The 17,988-nt window shown below is 41.7% G+C and overlaps 1 protein-coding gene across 3 annotated transcripts in view; it reads right to left on the bottom strand.

The window, feature by feature from the left end:
• The window catches only part of CALD1 (caldesmon 1), a 203,326-nt gene that overhangs the window by 106,635 nt on the left and 78,703 nt on the right, over nt 1-17,988 (bottom strand). For all 3 annotated transcript variants that reach the window (XM_078059585.1, XM_078059584.1, XM_078059588.1), the window contains exon 2: nt 9,415-9,508. The gene's annotated coding sequence lies outside the window, so the exon portion shown is untranslated. The remainder of the gene's footprint in view (nt 1-9,414; nt 9,509-17,988) is intronic.

The raw sequence follows: 17,988 nt of genomic DNA, 5'->3' as shown, positions 1-17,988 counted from the left end.
GCAAAAAATGGTACCTTCTTGTTTTTCTACCTGATCTAAAGTCTCTTTGGAGAACATGTGCATTTCCCAGTTTTTCACACTCAAACAATGCTGTCCACGCTAGGTATAAAGATGACTAAGCAATTTTGTAGTAAGTAACAAAGCAAGTCCTGCCAATTTTGGAATAATTAAGTTTCTGCCGTCTAATATAAACAGTTCCAAGAACTACATGCAGCCTACCAAAAGTATATATTACAAGTAGTCAACACTGTGGCCAGCTGGCAGACAGCTCAACCTAGTAAAGCAGAATTGTTCAGAATTCAGAGTATTATTTTTCTTTTCTCCCATTATTTTTTCTGCATCCAACTTTGTTTCTTTGGGAATCTTTTCAAGTATACAAAGCAAGAAACTGTTGTGGAATTGCACCTCTGGTAAACGAATGAGCATTTCTCTTGAGATCTTCTGGAACACACAAGTCATTCCCATTTCAGCCCTGTCTACGCAGACAGCCAAAGCAAAATGGAGCAAGTGAATCTACTTTGTTCCCACTCAAGTTGAAGTGTTCCTGTTTTGCTTGACCATAAGAAAGGTCTACAGTGACCACCAGACAAATGAATATGCACATTAAACTGTATGTCCATTGGGCACTGAAAAGATCTTCTTTCTGACCATAGATCCTTCTACTGCCTTTACCAGGTAGCTTGGTGGGCCAGAATTTATTGCTAATAAGGCTGAAGTCATAGATTAATACCACCAGGAATGAGTTAACTGTTTAAGAGAGAAAAAAAATCTTAAACTCTTGCCATGTGCTATGACATTGATCTTGGCCAGCTATAATGGCAGATGTGGCTCAACAACTTCAACTTGAGAAAATAGAGATGGTTAGACTAACCCATTCCACCATGACCTTCAATAGAGTGTATGGTCAAATGAGTGCGAGTGTGTCATCACACAAAAGGTCTCTGCATATTCAACTGCATTACAAGCCCTATTGTCTTCTTCACTGTGATTAAATTCATACATAATCAAAAGTGGTTAAGGCTCTGCAACCATCATCACAATGAAAACTTCAGGAAAAACATTCAACAAATATTGTGAAGTAATATCCGTGTACTAGCCACCTTGCTTGGTGTGGCAAATAAGTTGTGAACACGCCTACTCTGCCCTTGCTGGGCTTATAGTCTGATGGTAGAGATAGGCAATAAATAAATAAAATACGAATTGGGATAAGGGTTAGAAAGGAAAAACACACTGCTCCGAGAGAGAGCGACAGGAGTGACCTAATGCTTTTCTTTGGACTAAAATAGGACATAGGCAGTAACAGCTTTTTCAAACAGGAATGATATTAATACACATACAGACATGCATTCATAAAGAGAACGTGAGTTTATAAGACCAGAGTTTATATTCATTAAACAAATACATATATACAGACATCTGTTTTGCGCCAGACACTCTTCCGGGTACTGATAAATCAAACTTTTCTCTACTTGTCTCTCTTGAAGAAGTGGGTGAGGACTAAAGTAGCTAGTCAGGTTTGAGGGATGGTGAACTATTCTCACCCCTTCTTTCCCACCTCAGGTCCTGTGTAATATAAAAATAATGATATATCAGATGCTGTCTGCCACAATTTATATAGACATAGAGAATCCACTTAAGATATCAACTTCACGTGGCTAAAGTAGGAGGCATGAATGAGGGCATCTTTCTGGAAGCCATCCAGCTCAGTGACCTTCTGACAAGAAAAGCACGTTTCCCACCCACCATTAAGCCAAAATTTGCTGACTGAAACAAAGCTGGTCCACTTTGTTTTTTCAAACTTTGGTTCATGATTCCAAGAAATGAACAGTCCATAATAAATTTACCCCAGTGGCAGAACATCTCACAACCAGCTTTTCCCCTTTGAATACCACAAACAGACCTTTTATTTGTTGACACACAGCCCCTGGACATTCAGGAAAACAAGATGTTCTCTTGCTGCTTTTTAAGTTAAATGCATTTAAGTCAGGGTCTCAGCTGAATTTCAAAAACAGATGTTACAGATGGGGCTGAATTGACCCCAGCAATGACAGGCTATTTTAACTTGAACTTGAATATTCTTTGTTAGCAGGAGGAGCAATCAAAGATGCCTTCAAGTGGAAATAGGAGCAACCCAAGGTTTACTACTGTCTCCATTCAGTGACGGCCTATGGGTCTGGGAAGCTGTTGGCCATGTGGGACTCCTGGTTTGGGGAATAAGCAGGTGAGGGATGATGACTGGGAGGTTTACATGCCTTGGTTTTGAAGGGGCTAGTGAGGAAGAATGATCTGCCTCCCACACGCCACCATCCTGCATCTCTGGAACCCCCAGAGGCCCTCCATGAAATGGCTTCACTGCACCCATCACAGGACTCCTCTCTCCCGACCCCGCCCTCAACGTGAAAACACAACTCACAGCCTAGGCCACACTCCTTAGTCCTGCAGTAATGTAGCCCTTGTTTCTGCCTCTGGGCCTTTGTCTCTGCTTTCTCTCTCTCATTACCTGAAGTGCCCTCCACTTGGAGGAGAATGGATGCACCCCTAAGAGCATTCAAATTAAAAAAAAAAAAAACCACCCTTGCTGGGCAAGAGAAGCATATATATACAGGTCAATGTGGGGCTCAGGTTGCCAGTTTGTGACCCCTGATTATAGGGCCATTCATTAATGGCTGATCAAGCTAGGCACTGTGAGGAGATGTAAGAGTAAACCCACAAAAGAACCCATACAAGCTTACAGTCCACATGGAGAAGTTTATTTACTTAGCCTACTCTGTACCAAGCACGGTTCTCAGAACTTTTTAAGTATCAATTTAAATCTTCATAACAATCTGTATTTTCTCCATTTTACAGATAAAAAGGCCCAGAGAAGGTGAGTCATGTCTCCAAGGTAATAGAGCTAGGAAATGATAGAGCTGGCATTTACATCCAGGCAGCCTGGCCCCAGAGTCTGTGCTTTTAATCACAGAACAATGCTCCCATCTCAAAAGACTTGTAAGTGGATAATACAAGGTAGACTGTGGCAAGAACCTTGACGATGAAATGACCGGTGATTGCCTGGAAGGATCTATGCTCCTGTAAAAATGCCCTTTAGTAGGAGCTGTTTCCTGGATTTGGCCTACTCCATGTTAGGGTAAGCTCATACGTGATGCTTATTAGTGCAGTAAAAATGAATCTCCTGTGTTTTTTTTTTAAAGATTTTATTTATTTAACAGAGAGAGAGAGCACAAGCAGGGGGAGGGCAGAGGGAGAAGCAGGCTCCCTGCTGAGCAGGGAGCCCGATGTGGGACTTGATCCCAAGACCCTGGGATCATGACCTGAGCCGAGGGCAGATGCCCAACCAACTGAGCCACCCAGGTGCCCCTGAAATCTCCTGTTTATGTTCATTTGTGTTTTGGCAAACTGATTTATTATTTCACTTAAGTGGGGTTTACTTTAGAAAATAAGCTGAATTCATTCTAAAGTCTTAAAAAATAAAATACAGTACTTCACACTTTGACTCTTTCTTTGCTTTTTAAAATTTAATTCGCGGGGCGCCTGGGTGGCTCAGTCGGTTAGGCGTCTGCCTTCGGCTCAGGTCATGATCCCAGGGTCCTGGGATCGAGCCCCGCGTCGGGCTCCCTGCTCCGCGGGAAGCCTGCTTCTCCCTCTCCCACTCCCTCTGCTTGTGTTCCCTCTCTCACTGTCTCTCTCTGTCAAATAAATAAATAAAATCTTTAAAAAAAAATAAAATAAAATAAAATAAAATTTAATTCGCTTTAAATGTGAAGATCAATCATCTAAGTTTATCTGTTTGTGTCGGTCTCGGGGCAGAGCCACATTTGTGGGATGTGAAGATTATTTGGGAGGTCTTCTTTAAGAAAGAGAATACAGTTTTAAATGTAAAAAAACATTCGCAGAAGGGTCGTGGCAGAGACGTATCCAAGGGAGGGGCCCTACAGTTTCAGCTCCATTGGTTTCATGGCAAATCAACTTTGGATTTCTCACTTTAGGGTCTTTTGAGCATTCCATGAAAATATCACAGTATCCTTACTTTGCTTTTAATTTTCAATTTCTTTGAAACTACAGTTATGTCCCCCTTTAAAATATGTTTCCTGAAAACCAGAATTTAGGAAACAAATAATACTGGGCGCAATTATGCATCATTCTTCAAAGCAATTTGCAGCAAAGAATTACAGATTTAGCCAGTGCATTGCTTGTTTTGCCTATAAACCATATAATTAAGCATGACAGGTGGACAAGAGTGCAGAGAAATTTAAAATATTATGACTCTTTGCCAAGATGAGGCCAATGAAAAACAAATAAAAGTATTGGAAATCACAATTTACGTCAATGAATGCATTATTGGATTCACCAAATTTTCCATTGCATTGAATAAAGAAATAGTCCATTTTATAGGAGAGAATGAAGGAACACTAGAATTGCTAATATAGCCCAGACCTAACATAGCATCTGAGATGGAGAGGGTCCAGTTCGATATACTGTAGAAACAGTAAATTCACGAGTAACTGAATATATGCGTTTGAGGAACAAGAAAAAGGACAGATGGTGCTAATGGTGGTCACAAGCCTCCCCCTTAAACCCCAACTTACAACTGCATCTTTTATTTCTAAACCATTAGCCACATTCTGAGGGAGGCAGTTAGAAATATCCCCAGAGTCTCTCATTACGACAGACGTCTTTATGTTTATACACGGTGTAAGTCTGTGATGGAATCATATTCACAATCATGGGTATAATATACTTATGGAAGGAATTCTTTGAAGAACTTGGAGAAAATGTTTTTAGAAGAGTTCCTTCCTTCAGTCTCATCCTGTGTGTATATTCTCTCTCCCCTCTGCATCCTCTGGGTATGATAAACACACTTTCCCCAGACTGAGGATGCCCCATTCCATGATATATCCTTTCTGGTCATTAAATAACAGGACCCAATATTAACGTTGGCCTTCTCCATCCCTTTATAAGAAAGTGTTTTCAGCCAAAGATATTAAACTAGTCAACTGCTCCTTTCTCCTGTCAGAGAAACAGCCAGCATCCTGAAATCACAGCTCATTTGTACCACATTGGCGTGAATATTCAGACTCCATTTGTCTCCAGCTCTTAAACGCTGGTGTTAGAGTGAATGATAGACATTTTGTTTTGAATTAGCAAAAAGGAGGAGGAAAAAAAAGGCCCAAGTAATAATTTTGGCCTAAAATATCTGTGTCAGGGAATGCAGCTCTGCCTTTTCCTTAGTAAAAGTCGATTAAAAAAAATCTAGATTTAATTTGGCGTTAAGGTGGACCTGGATGTAGAGAACGGTAGGAAGGAAACTGCTTCAGATGTCCCCACTCTGACCGAGTGCTTGTTCTACGTAAATCCTCTTGGAGTATGGCTGCACGTAGTGCAAGATGTCCACAGCCACATTTTGTTAAACATTCCAAAGCAGAGTTCAGAAGCAGCTGGAACTATGTCCTTGGACTATATAAATCCACTCATAGTTAGAGCCTCAGGTAAGACTTTTGATCATTTTGGTTGAAATCTATTAAATAGCACAATCATTCTTTTTCTCTTTACTCATACCCATTGGAACAAAAGTCTGGAAAGGAGTTCTAGAAGAGACTTTCTTCTAGAAAGTGCTCCTGGCACCACTGTCTATGTTTCTCCCTGCCCTCTGTGGCCTTCATCTTGGCTTGTCCACCCTGGCACAACCCCCTCTGTCAAGAGCTGTGTTAGGCAGGAATGTGTGCTTCCACAGAGGCACCTCCTAAAGCCAGCTGCAATTCCCTGGCCTCGAAACTGCCATCATTTGGCCAAAGTTACAAAATCCGAATAGGGTGATGCTGGAATGTCCTCTTACCCCACCTAACATGAAGGTTTCCAGAATGTTGAGATGACTATGGGATTGTGTTCCTTTTGTCCTTTCAGTCCCTCACCAAACTTGGGCTCATTGCGTATTTTCTTCCTTATACCTCATGACAAGGACCTACGCACAGACTCCTAAAGGTGAGACTCTTGGGGAAGGAGTGGATTCAAGACATTCTCACATATCAGGCTGGTTCTAGAGCCACTACCAGAATTCTATAGAAAAGATTCTTAGTTTTAAGAAAGACCCCTTCAGATCCTGTGATAACAAGCTTGGGCACACTTGAACTAAACAAGAGACTGAGCACTTTATTAAAGGTGTCCAGGGAGACTCGTTCTGCAAAACTCACGAAAAGAGGAAGAAAAAAAGAAACTTCTCTTTCCACTCCATCTGGAGCTTCAACCGACTCCAAAAATATTGGCCCACAGTGGTTATAAAATCTCCCATTTATGCTGTTCTTAAACAAGGGCAAAGCCTTACCACTCAAAGCACTTCTTTTACATGCTCATAGGAAAATCATCTCTCTCTCCAAACCTTGTAGCTGACTGAAATTAATGACACACAGTCAGGAGGCACCTATGCTGGCCACTGGCCACCATTCATTTGGAACACCCCATCTAGGCCATTCATGGATTGTAGAGCTATTTTCTCTTGACTACAAAATTTCCCTTTTCTCATGTTACGTAAATAACAATTTGAGTAAAAATCACTGACTCAGGTGTCATTGATATCCTGGGTAGCTGCATAAAAACTGGCATCTTTTTCTGGCTACTCAAAGAACACCAAGAGGGAAGTGTGGAAGTGGGTACATGAAGAAAGCTGGTATCTCATAGTTCATTAAAGAACATGGGTGGGGTTTGCAGAGAAGGAGGAAGTTTCCAGACCTCAGACAGTTTCTTCCACTGATCATCAGACAATCCAAGGAAAGATCAAGGTTCTGCTAAAGAAAGATAACTAAGAGAGGAGAGAAAAAGAAAATAATTGCAAGGAGAGAACTTAAAGGAAGAAATGTAATACTTCAGAAAATAAACGAAATGAATAAATATCTTTCCTCCTTTTGTTTGTATCACAGAAAGCAGGAAAACTAGTGCTGGGATAAACACGGCCCCATGAGAAATGACATTTGCTGGTGGGGCCTAGAGAGAAGATTGTTATGGCCATCATGGCCCATGGCCTCTCCACACTCCACCAGCCCCCATTCTGGCCTGGCTGTGAAACTCTAAAATATTGCCAAAGCCTCCTTGAGAGCACAGATAGAGGAGTGGGGAAAACCAGCAGGGATCAATGGACTAAGGAAGGAGTTCAATGTGAAAGTGGTCCACTCCCTTCCACTGAGCCCTTTACTGGCTGTCTAGACAAGATGGTCTATGCCCCTGACCCTGAGAAGGATCTACTTTCTGTCTCTCTTGACATTGAGGAATCTAATCCCAGGCTCCCCTATTGTCCAGTCTGATCAGCTCTGATTGGTTGATGAAAAGAATGGCCACAAAGGAAGGAGTTGATGTGTGAGACCCCCTTGGCAGAAACTTGGGGAGTCAAACACATGCTCATGGGTACAGTTAGCTAGAGGTTGGCAAATTTGGGGAGGACAAGCCCCACAGGAATGGTTTGGGGCATAGACCCAAAGGAGGGGACAGAAAAAGAAATAAAATAGGTCCAAATAAATGAGGAGAGAGAAATAGATAGACATACATTAGTTAATATATATGTTCTTACAACCCCTCATTAGAAGTAGCATGTGGATTTCTTTTTCATGGGAGGGTTCTTCTGTTATTTACCAAGAAAACCTTCTGCGTACAATTTCTGGTGGCATTTTGGAAACACCGCTCCTCTATCTCCACGCAATCTCTCTGGATGACTTCATCCATTCTCATGGTTCTAATTCCTAAGTAGAGGTTATGACTGGGGACATCTCTGTCTCTAGCTCTCACCTGAGCTTCAGACTGGCATAGGCCCTTGAGATTCCACAAGTCCTCACACTCAGTAAATCCCAATCTAAACTCATCATCCTTCCCTCCTGGAACAGCGCTCTCATGGAAGAGTGATAGGATCTGGGGCAGGCTCATGATATTTACTGTCTCCTACCTTTTTGAGAAGAGAGGTAAGTCTCCTGGGGTCAGCTAATCATATTTTTCTTCCAGCCCCTCTCCAGTCTTATTTCTACTTGTTGTGATAGAGGGCAGCAAATGAGGAGAAAGGACCACTAATAATCATCATTTGGAGATAGTCTTAAAGCAAATAAACTGTAGGTTCAGAGGCTACATCTAATCATCTATGTATTCATTCATTCAATAAATATTATTAAATGTCTTACTATATATAAAACTTCCCTACAGCTGTGAGACATGTAAAAGGCACACTCTTCAATTTCAAAACTAACACCATGTTATTGGAAAATGAGAGCTGCACACAAAGGACTACAACACACCACAGCATAACCAAATGTTCTGAGAGTGATGTCCATGCTATGAAAGTTCAGGAGAGAAGAATCAGAGGGAAGTGCATCTTCAATAAACTAAAAATCCGAATATTAGAAACAAACGATAATGGGGTATTATGGATTGAATTGTGGTGCCCTGAATTCATATGTTCAAGTCCTAACCCCCAGTACTTTAGAATGTAACCGTATTTGAAGATCAAGTTTTTAAAGAGGGGATTAACTTAAAATGAGATGATTAGGGTGAGCCCTAATCTGATATCTGGTGTCCTTGTCAGAAGGGGAAATGTTGGATGCACAGAGAGACACAAAACACGTGTCCACGCTACAGGATGGCCATGCAAAGACACAGGGAGAAGACAGCCATGTGCCAGCCAAGCAGAGAGGCCTCAGGAGAAGCCAACCCTGCTGACATCTTGATCTCAGATTTTTAGCCTCCAGAACTGTGGGGAAATTTTTGTTGTTTAGGCCACCCGGTCTGTGGTATGTTGCTATGGCAACCTGAGCAAACTACTACAGGGTGCAAGGGATATAATCCGGAAACAACAATTGTCTGGGAACCACGCTGAATTCCTGAAAAACTTTCCCTCTTACTGGTGCCAGCCTGGGCAATACTGTGAACAAGTGAAATTTCTTTTACTTTCCATATCCCCTCCCTTCTGAAATCCCCTCTTTCTGCTCCCCAGTAGACCTTCCAGCTGGTGGAAGTTCTCCTTCCGGCTGAGGAGGGTTCACCAGAAGTAATGGTACTTATTGTTCCTGAAATCACCAGTGTCTGTGCAAAGGTGAGCTTATTCACTGGGGAAGACTGACTTATCATCTCTCCATTCCCTCAAGTCATCAGCATTCTTTGTCGGAAGTGAGGACTTCATTATTATTGATCTGGGACTGTTTTGCTTAAGATGTTATATATGCAGGAAAAAAACAAAGCAAAAAATCAAATTACAAAGCAGAAAAAACAATTCCTTCCAAACTTGATGGATTAATTGGTAAATAAACTATGAGGAGCATAGCAGAAAGCCTGGCTTCTCACAGTGCATCTTTAGGTGCAAGGATTTAAAAAATCAGGCAGAGAGAGGCTATGTAACTGCTAAGAACAGAGCCTCCCCTACCCCTCCATCACATAAACACTACTCACAGGTAAGCAATCAGATGTCCACTTCTGAGCCTTCTGGTTGATCACCAATCCTTGTAGAATTTGATTGAAGGATCTTAAAATGTTTTAATGATACCTGGTATAAAAGGAGGATGGAAACATGATTAAGTGGAATGAATTTTAGTTACTGTAGACTGTATGTAAATGTAAAATATCATTTCTTCCTCAGGTACTATTGTGAGTTAGGACCTTAAAGGGGGAAATAAGTTACCACCGGATGTTGTGCAATTGCATTTTAAGAAAATGAGCACAATTATTCCAGTGTCAACCCCTAACTTACTCTAAGTAATGGGGTGGAGAAGGTGGTATAGTTAATACAGAACAGGGACTACTACAAATGCCAATAATCAAAGACAAAGGCTTTAGAACATAGTCAAGGACACCCCCTTCTCCAAGCCCAACCACAATCCTTCCAAGCTTCAGACTCTCAAAGACCATTTGGGCCCTTTGCTTTGTCCAGAGTCTTCTGTTGGTGATGGTCAGGAACTTGACTAATGGGTAGAGGAGAGTCTGGAGGATTACAATTATAGAAATGTACTAGTAGATAATCTAGAGTTAACTCTCTTGCACCTGAAACACAGCAATAAATATTAAACATTAGAAAGACCAAAGAAGTAACAACTGTGAGACTAAATCACCATTATACCCTTAAGCCTTTCCCAACACAATGCAACAAGGACTTCTAATGAGTATGAGTATGAAATGCAACTTTGCGCTTTTAATGTTTGCCTTTAACCAAGTAGAGTAATGGATCTCAAGTGGACCTTAAGAATATAGCTTGCTTTCGGGGCGCCTGGGTGGCTCAGTCATTAAGCGTCTGCCTTCGGCTCAGGTCATGATCCCAGGGTCCTGGGATCGAGCCTCACATCGGGCTCCCTGCTCGGCAGGAAGCCTGCTTCTCCCTCTCCCACACCCCCTGCTTGTGTTCCCTCTCTCGCTGTCTCTCTCTGTCAAATAAATAAATAAAATCTTTAAAAAAAGAAAAAAAAAGAATATAGCTTGCTTTCATCCATCCCTAGCCTCTGCCACTGGGCACTGGAAGAAAACAGAAGCTCATAGAGGTGAAGGGACTGGCTTGGAATCTCACTGCTAGAAACTGGACCTGGATTCCTAGATTCTCATTTCAGTTTTCACAGGTAAAAAAACAAAACAAAACAAAAAGCTGCTTAGCATGTTACTTATGGTTTGTATCCATCTGAGGAAGGCTGTTATGCAAACTAACGATCAGGGCACCTTGAGGGGCTCACAGATTTGTCAGTAAATCTGGGTGCTATCCCTTTCCTTAATCTGGAGCAGCCACTCAGGCTATCTGTAGCTCCCCTCCCTGAACCTCTACCACCTCTTCCCACTGGTCCCAAGTGCACACATCTACTGTTGTTCTGTCATACATCTAAAGTTCCTTGCTCAGCATTCTGGGAATGGGGGCCCGCATCTGAAGGAGACTAAAATCCAGTTGGAGTGATAAAACATATAATTACACTTCCGGGTTACAAAGCCAGAAAGTGACAAGAGCTCTCAAACCCACTTAAATTTCGTTTCTTCTACTGTGGGTCCAAGTTTGGAGGTCTTTCCTTTAAACCTGAGGAGAAGGGGACAATAAAATCGTGAGGCATGGGGCGCCTGGGTGGCTCAGTCGTTAAGCGTCTGCCTTTGGCTCAGGTCATGATCCCAGGGTCCTGGGATCGAGCCCCACATCGGGCTCCCTGACCAGCGGGAAGCCTGCCTCTCCCTCTCCCACTCCCCCTGCTTGTGTTCCCTCTCTCGCTGTGTCTCTCTCTGTCAAATAAATAAATAAAATCTTAAAAAAAAAAAAATCGCGAGGCATTTCCTAGGTGGAAAGCTTGCCTAAGCCTGCTTCATAATCCGGTTCCTTACAGCTCCTAGTCCCCTGCCAGCATGCAGGAGGACATCAAGAAATATCTGATGAATGAATGAATGGAAACCATGGATGAAATTCCCGAAACTGTAGGCCAAATTTTGTGCATATTAACATTCATTAGCTTTCAAGGCAGTCTCTGCTCCATTTTTCTTCCTGCCAAGTTAGAATCGAAGGGCCACAAAACTGATGAAGCTCTTACTCCCTGTTTTAAAATCTTTTTCTAACATTAGTTACCTTGCGACTTCAAATAGATTCCTGGGTGCCTATTATTCACTGGACCCCTTTAAGCTTTTAATTCGGTGCCCAACACATGGATTCCGGCTGACCTGGCTCAAAGGCAGTTACTGAAATTCTCTGTAGGCAAAGCTGAGTCTAGACCGGATGGTAAAGAAGGAAAACACCTGAGATGAAGGAAGAGGGGAAGGGAGAGAGAGCAGGATTGTGTTAGGCAAGTTAGCCTGTCTTCCCCCCACAACCCCCTTCCCAACCCATGGCAAACAGCCAGGTGCTATTTATTGATCTTTGATTGAACCGTCTGCTCAGGCATGTGGGGCCATCTGGGTTTTATACGAAAGCATTAGCTCTGGGAGAATCAAGGTGTAATAAAAGGAAAGGAGAGGGTGCCTGGATGGCTCAGTTGGTTAAGCAACTGCTTTCAGTTCAGGTCATGATCCTGGAGTCCCAGGACCACGTCCCACATCAGGCTCCCTGCTCAGCAGGGAGTCTGCTTCTCCCTCTGACCCTCCTCCCTCTCATGCTTTCTCTCTATCGTTCTCTCTCTCTCAAATAAATAAAAATCTTAAAAAAAAAAAAAAAGGAAAGGAGAAATTTCTGTCCTCTCAATCAGATTTCTAGTTCTCCAAGAGTAGTGATTTTCTTAAAAACCTCAAAAAACCCCTAGCTAAAGCCAGTCGGTAGCATGAGAAACAGAAACTAGCACCTTCCTAGGTTACCCAAATGAAAAAACATTGCCAGTACAAATTTGCAAAAAGTGATTACAATTCTACCTTAAAATTCCTACCACAAGTATTCACGGAAAGATGCCATTTCCCAAATGGATACCGAAGGGTTGGGTGAAGGGGAGGGTCTTAGGTGATATATAATTATAACAGGTAGTTATTACAAAGTTAAATTAGGGATCCTTTATAAAAACGAATAACTTTGTATAGCCAACAAGAACCAGGTTTTAATTATTTTAAAATTTTATTTTATGTGGTTGAATTAGGACCCCTTGATTTTAACATTAATATTTATCTTTAAAAATCCTCCATGACTCTTTTGTAATATGCTCTGCTTTCATTACGGACATAATAAATACTATGTATTAAGGGCTCTTAGTGCCAACCTTTGTGCTAAGCACCTGGTACACATCTATCTCATCTGATCTCTATAGCAGCCTAGTGAGGTTCAGTCTTAGCCCTAAGAAGCTCATTGTATTTAAGTCATTTGCCTCGATTCACCCAGCTAGTAAGTAGTGAAGAAAGTATTCAAACCCAAGGGCTGACCCAGCCTGATGGGTGTATTGAAAGGATACATGCCCACATTCACTTATTCATTGAGTGAGTACTCTGCACCAGGATGGGGCCCACAGGGATGAGCAAGGACTGCTTTCCCAGAGCCTGTGTTCTGGTGGAGTAGAGACAACACACGTGTTTCTGATCATGAAGAAATAAAACCGCATGTTGCCATAGAGGGCCAGTGGAAGGCCACCAGAGGTTGCATGGTGAAAGATGGTCTCTCCAAAGAGAAGACATCGAGGCTGAAGATACATTTCTAGGAAGGAGTAGCCCACGTGAAGATCTAGGGAAAGAGTGTTCCAGGAGGAGCTCTTGAGGATCCTGGCATGAGGTAGAGGCTTTTACAAGATGACTGTGTGCTCTGTGATCATGAAACACTTTCCAAGTTACTTGGCCCATATGGGACGCAGGCTTATCTGTCTGTTGGCAGAGTACACAATGCTGAAAGATGTGCCAAACAAGGGGACTTACCAAAAAATGATCCTCAAAGTGCTGTCTTTGCTGGAACTCATGACAGTGGTAGTGGTGCTGGTCACCTAGCCCTACCCATAGAGGAGAGTGCCAGGGACGCACATGGCCACTTTTGTATTCAGTGCCCAGAATGATGGAGGTCCCCTGCGCCCCCTCTCACTTGGCAAACTTGAAGAGAGCTGCTGTCCGTGGGCTTATGTGAGCTCCTTTCAGTCTTGTGCATTGGAGGATAAGGCAGAATATTTCTTAATAACAGAAGAATGAAAAGCTATAGGACATAATCCTTGGAATGGGAAAGGAATGGTAAGTAGCTATGTCAGTCGTAGTTGGCAGGAAGTCACATAATTTGTGGGGATGGAAATTAAAATATTTAAAAATAGATCTATGGGTTTTAGTCAGAATGAGCCAGTAACAATAAAACATCACTAATTGTCTCTTGTGAATTGTCTCTGTTTTTCATTTATAGTGGAATATGGGAGCTGGGAGTGTTTTAGAAGGGAAGAAATATGTGATCTTAGGGAATTTGGTCACTTAAATAAATACTAATGAGTGAACCAACCTTGACCAAGTCATTTAACCACTTTAGGGCCCTCAATTCCTTCATCTGTAACACGAATTTTTTTGAATAGAGATTTAAGATCCCTCCAATTGACATGGTTTGTATATAATTCTATGATCTTCCGAGGGGGGAAGAAAATGTCTCGTGCATGTCTCAGTATCTGTGAATGACTTTGTAATGGTTGTGAATAAAACAAGCTCAAATGAGCTCACCCCTTTTAGCATCTAACAGGCTGCTCAACTGAAGGGTACTGTGTTGCAGGGACCACTGACCCTCCCATTCCATCCCCCCATCATTTCTAAGAGATGAGTGTATTTTATAGCTCCAAGGGAAATGATAATATATTATAAAATAATATCTATCATTTATTGAATACCTACTATGTGCAAAGTACTTGACATCTGTTATCTCATTTTTTTTTTTTTAAAGATTTTATTTATTTGACAGCGAGAGACACAGCGAGAGAGGGAACACAAGCAGGGGGAGTGGGAGAGGGAGAAGCAGGCCTCCTGCAGAGCAGGGAGCCCGATGCGGGGCTTGATCCCAGGACCCTAAGATCATGACCTGAGCCAAAGGCAGACGCTTAACGACTGAGCCACCCAGGCGCCCCTCATTTTTTTTTTTTTTAAGATTTTATTTAGTTATCTGAGAGAGAGAGAGTGAGAGAGAGCATGAGAGGGGAGAGGGTCAGAGGGAGAAGTAGACTCCCCACCGAGCAGGGAGCCCGATGCGGGACTCGATCCCGGGACTCCAGGATCACAACCTGAGCTGAAGGCAGTTGCTTAACCAACTGAGCCACCCAAGCACCCATCTGTTATCTCATTTAATCTTCAAAAGAAAACTATGAAACCGGTTGTTTTTATTAGCCCCATCTGAAAGCAAGGAAAGATTCAGATTCACTACCACACAGTTAATAAGTAGCAGAGTTGGAATTGCACCCAGATTTGTTTGATTCCAAAGCTCTTCCCATGACTGAACACTCAGAGTAGTCATAGCTGCCAATAACGACACTTCTTTTACTCTTTTGAGATTTATACCAAAGAAAAAATTTTTGGAGGAGGGTCTTAATGAGTCTGTTTAATGCAGATAGACCGGCTTCTGCATTTGCCTACAAATGAGTAGCCTGTGGCAGTTTAGTACTCACGGAGAACAGCTAGAAACTCTGGGTAACATTCCAAAAACCAAAAATCTGTTTGAAGGCATCAGAGAGCTGCTGCAGTAACCAAGACTTAAGGGGCCAACATCCTGGAGAGAAAGAAGGCCTGGAAAAGTGGCCTCACATTCAGTGATTTCTCCCTCAAGGCATTTGCTGAATCCTTAAGACACAAAAACATGACAGAGAACAAGAAACCAGGCAGGATACTTCTGCACAGCGCAGTTTTCAGCAGCTGCCCAGAGCTGAGTAGGAAAAACTTCAAGAAGGAGAACCATTTTGGACCGGACAGAGCTACTCTATTCTAATTGTGGTGGTTTTTACACAGCCGTATGCGTTTGTCAAACCTTACGGAACTCTACTAAAAGGAGTAAATATTACTATACGTAAATTATGCTTTGATTAAAATAATGGAAGGAAGGAAAAAAAAGAAGAAAGTGTCTGGGGACACAATCTCAATAGGACCCTTGGAGAGTTCACCCACAGAGAGGGGACAGACTGAAGGTCCATGGAGTGATACAAATTCACCTCAGCCCTAATTCAGCTAAAGTGAACTCCCCAAATCTATTAAACTACCAGAACATAGGTTAACCCCATCTGGAGGAAAGCAACATCATCCAGCACTTCAACTGGGTATGCATATGGAAAAAAAGAAAACTAAGTCTTGACCTCTGTTTAACACAATACCCTCCACCCCACGCCCTCCAAAAATTCCAGATTGAGTGTAGATCTAAATGTGAAAGCTGACACATAAAAGCCTTCAGAAATAAAGTAAAGGATATGTCCTTGTTCTTGAGATAGGAAAAGATTTTGTAAATCACTAACCATAAAGCATTAAAATTGATAAATTTCACTGTATTAAAATTAAGAACCATAAAGGGAGGGAAAAGGCAAGTCATAGGTTGAGAAAAAAATATTAGCAATACATATATTTGACAAAGAACTTATATCCAGAATATATAAAGAATTCCCACAAATCAGTAAGAAAAAGATAGATGACCCAATAGGAAAATGGGTAAAGGTTTGATAGGCACTTCACAAAAGAGGATACTAAAATGGCTAATAAGCATATGAAAAAGTGCTCAATCTCAATCATTAGAAAAATTCAAATTAAAACCACACACCATTAGAACAGCTAAAATTCAAAAGACAGACAATTCAAAGTGTTGGTGAGCAACTGGAACTCTCATGCACTGCTGTGGGAGCGTAAACTGGTACAATCACTTAGGAAAAATATTTGGCAGTTTCAGCTGCCGAAATGGAATATTTGTGTATCCTGTGACCAAGATATCTTACTCCTAGGTATGTACACAACAAAAATCCAGGGGTGCTTGTGTGGCTCAGTCAGTTAGGTGTCCGACTCTTAATTTCGGCACCGGTCATTATCTTGGGGTCCTAGGATTGAGCCCTGCATCAGCTCTGCGCTCAGTGGGGAGTTTGCTTGAGGATTCTTGCTCCCTCTCCCTCTGCCCCTCCCTCCACTTGCACACGCACTCTCACTCTCAGATAAATATATAAATCTTTAAAAAAATCCATGCATATATTCATCAGAAGACATGAACTAGAACAGAATGCTCATAGCAGCACTTTTTAGAATAGCCACAAACAGGAAATCACCTCATTGTCTACCAATGGTAAAGTGGATAAGTTGTGGCAGGCAAACAATGAAATACTGTATAACTATTAGAATGATCTAAGTATTGCTCAGGCAATGAATCTCAGAAGCATAATGTCAAATAACAGAAGTCTCTCACAACACACACACACACACACACACACACACACACACACACACAGGAGGATTCTATTAACATAAAATTAAAAAACAGAACTAATACTTGGTGTTAGAAATCAGAATAACAGTTATCCTAAGGCAGTGGGCGTAAGGGGAGGAGGTTGACTGTAAAAGGGGGCACAAGGGGGGCTTTTCAGGTGCTAGTAATGTTGTTTCTTTTTTTTTTTAAGATTTTATTTATTTATTTGAGAGAGAACATGCACACGAGTAGGGGGTAAGGGCAGAGGGAGAGAGAGAGAAGCAGACTCCCCACCAAGCGTGGACCCTGATGCAGGGCCCAATCCAGGACCATGGGATCACGACCTGAGACGAAAGCAGACCCTTAACCTACTGAGCCACCCAGGCGCCCTGTAATGTTCTGTTTCTTGATCTGGGTGGGGACTATACCATTATGTTCATTTTGTGAAAATTCATCATGCTATACAATTATGATCTGTACACTTTTCTGTACATTATACATCAATAAAAAGATTATTTTTATAACATGTGAAGAAAAAAGATGAAGCCTCACTCGGGAAAGATGACAACTAAAGGGAATTTCTGAGCTCAAAATATATAAAATCATGAAAGTTCAATATTTCTGGTCATATATTATACCAGTAGGAAAATAAAATAACAAAAAGAAAGACAAACAATGAGAGAAAACAAGAAGGTAATACAAATCAATGTACTCTGTAGGGGGAAAACTGTAGTCGGAAAGGCTGGGATCAATTTGGCCAGTTATTTCTAAATTAGAAGTCAACACTGGATTATTTACCAATGACTTAGTGAACTTTCCATAGATATATTTTGGTTTACTATATCTTAGAAGGGAAAGTTTGAATGTTTTTGCAAGTGGCCCATACTAAAGCTATTCAAATACAGGGGCTACTTATCATGTTAAGATGTGGTGAAACTTCATGCCCATTCAACCCTTTGCTCACTAACCACACTGTTTCTCCTCTTCGCTTCCAGCCACCCACCTTCCCAAATCTACCTCCAGTGGTGCACATGTGCATCAAGCTCTTGCACAAAGTTTCCTCTTATTTAAATCATATGTTTCCCATTTAAGTTTTTGCCTATGTATCTTGAGTAATATTTGTCCATAGTACACTTGTATTTCAGTGTAAATTGTTATGTCTGTGGGAGTCTCTTGGTTTTCATGAGATACATTTTTCATGTTACTACGGAATTATGCATATG

The sequence above is a fragment of the Halichoerus grypus genome, chromosome 12 (assembly GCF_964656455.1).
Source record: "Halichoerus grypus chromosome 12, mHalGry1.hap1.1, whole genome shotgun sequence".
In the NCBI taxonomy this organism is placed as follows: Eukaryota; Metazoa; Chordata; class Mammalia; order Carnivora; family Phocidae; genus Halichoerus; species Halichoerus grypus.
This window is presented reverse-complemented; position numbering and strand designations above follow the sequence as displayed.